We start from the raw sequence: 2,554 nt of genomic DNA, 5'->3' as shown, positions 1-2,554 counted from the left end.
GGGTCTCCTCTCTGCTGTGAGATTGACAGCTGTCAGTGCTTGGGGAAGTGGGCGGGGCTTACGGCACGCTGCACAATAATTGGTGCTTCCACACATTTATTCGCCAAAGTCTCCAATAACACAGAAAAAAGTCACTAGATTTGTCGCTAGTCACTTTGAAAAATGGCCAGACGGATCTGAAAACTTGCTAACTTGGCCCCTATTGTGCTCCAGCCCGTGCGGAAAACATTGCGCTGCACATTGGTTCCGGTTCAAAAAAAGGTCGTCTGCGTATGTATTTAGCGTGAGAAGGCAGCACAGAGCTGTGCCGAAGAGAAACACCATCCATACAGCTGCAGTTCTGTAACGGTTTTAATGTTTTAGGCCACAATATTTTGCAAGTAGTTCAAAGTTTAAACTGATATTGTTGTGAATCTTTTGTGTAAACTTTACCTTTAGGCAAACGCCCCCCAAAAGAATATCAACGCCCCCTTTTTGAACATATTGCTGCCAGCGCCCCCTCGTCATCCTCTCAACGCCCCCCAGGGGGCGGTACCGCCCCCGTTGAGAAACGCTACTTTACTTCTAAACCATGATGGTGCATTTAGTGACCCATCGGAAATCTAAAATTCACTCATTTCCTACCAATGGTATGTTCAGGGTCGCTCTGAATTTTCTATATTAGGCGAGAATTTGCTAAATCACCATATTTCTCTATTCTGTTGTGAACCATGTCATTAATAACTTTCTACTATCTTGATATGTTTCAATGTATCTACTTGAACATAAATCAGTTGTAATGGATGGACAATGTTATCTATTATCTGTTTACATGTAACAGCGATTGGTGATTGATTGCATTGTCTTTTACTTTCCTTTTTGTAGAAACCATAACCTTCATAACATTCATCACCTTATCCTTATCTTAATAAAGAGTGGCATGAGCGTAACTGACGTCTTCTTGCATCTGTTCTGGTCGGACAATCAGGGGAGATCACGGATCTAAATCAGTTGCCTTATACAGTCCTTCAGAGGTCAAAAATTTGGATCATTGCCAGCACCTCGTTTACATGGTCCTTCGAGCCGGATCCTACGTTTCCTCTGTCCAATAATGGCTCGTCCTCATTGTGATACACGTCAGCCTCGCTACCTTGACGACTTCATGGTTACCCATCCAAGACGCCAGCTTCCTTTAAATACGCTCTATGACCACTCCTCTGAGGGAGCCCCCACTCACTCTCCGGCCCCAGTTTCAATACCAGAGAGACCAACACTGCAGGATACCAGTTCAGATGATATCTTAACAGCTCTGTGGAAAATGAGAGAGAACAATAATCAATTCAAACAGGATGTACAAAATCTTCTGAGCAACCTATCGCTGAGAGCACCTCCTCAACCTTCTCATCAAACTGAAAGGCATCCTGTGGGTTTCGACGATACCGCTGCCTCACCGGTACCACATTATCCTTCTCAAAGTACATCCACTCCATACCCCTTCGTCAGTCAAAGGGAATCTGAACCAGAGTACCTGCCATGGCCTGAAGCTGTTCCCTTTTCACCATCAGATGAGCCATTGCCTCCACCACCACCTCCAGTGTCATATCCTGGCCCTGATGAACCCATCTACATTAATACCCCACAGTATGTAGAACCATACTCGCTACGGTCAGGACCTCCATCAACAGAGACTGTGTACAGAGGGCCTAAGCCTCATATCTCCTACTTCACCGAAGATGACCCTCGCCAGTTTGCTCGCCTCAAAATAGCATTGGACAACATATTGCCTAAAGATGCTACTGAGCGATTTAAGTACCAAATGCTTGTTGATCATCTCAAGCTGGAGGATGCTCTCCTTATAGCAGACTCTTACAGCAATAGTCCTATTCCCTTCTCAAAAACAATGGCTTCTCTTACTGAGCTGTATGGTCAGCCTCATAAACTAGCTATTCAGTGCATAAACGAGGTCCTAGCTGAACCACCAGTTCGGAGCGGTGATAGCTGGGGGTTTCGCCTCTTCGCACTCAAAGTCAGAGCCCTCGTCGGTATGCTAGAGCAGCTGGGACTCAATGGGAAAACTGAGTTAGAATGTGGGTCACACACCTCATGTCTACTGTTGAAATTGCCACATGAACTCAGAGCCCAGTTCAAACGATTCATTGATCCTATTCGCACCCCCATACCAACATTGGTACACTTTTTTTAAAGTGGCTTGAATACAAGGTCAGAGTTCAGGACGATGACTCACAACCACCACACCCTTTCCGGACGGTTAGGGATGAACGTCAGAGGGCCAAGCCGAAGCAACTAAAATCAGGTACCCATCCCACAGGCGCCGGAACCACTGGGGCCAGGGGGCCATTGGCCCCCCCACTTTCCGGCCCTGCCAGTGCGCTGCGTGTTCCCACCAGACGGCTGCACAGACTGCACGTGACTCTCACAGACTGTGACTAACGTGTCTCTGTGTTTATATAGAGACAGAAGCACAAATAAAACCTACAGCATTGAGATCTGGACCAAATTCTTAAAGCTCCAGTCCAGGGTCATAACAGTCACCAAAAGGTTTCTGCAGATGCGA

This window comes from Kryptolebias marmoratus, linkage group LG11 (assembly GCF_001649575.2).
Source record: "Kryptolebias marmoratus isolate JLee-2015 linkage group LG11, ASM164957v2, whole genome shotgun sequence".
In the NCBI taxonomy this organism is placed as follows: Eukaryota; Metazoa; Chordata; class Actinopteri; order Cyprinodontiformes; family Rivulidae; genus Kryptolebias; species Kryptolebias marmoratus.
Note: the sequence above shows the minus strand (reverse complement) of the source record.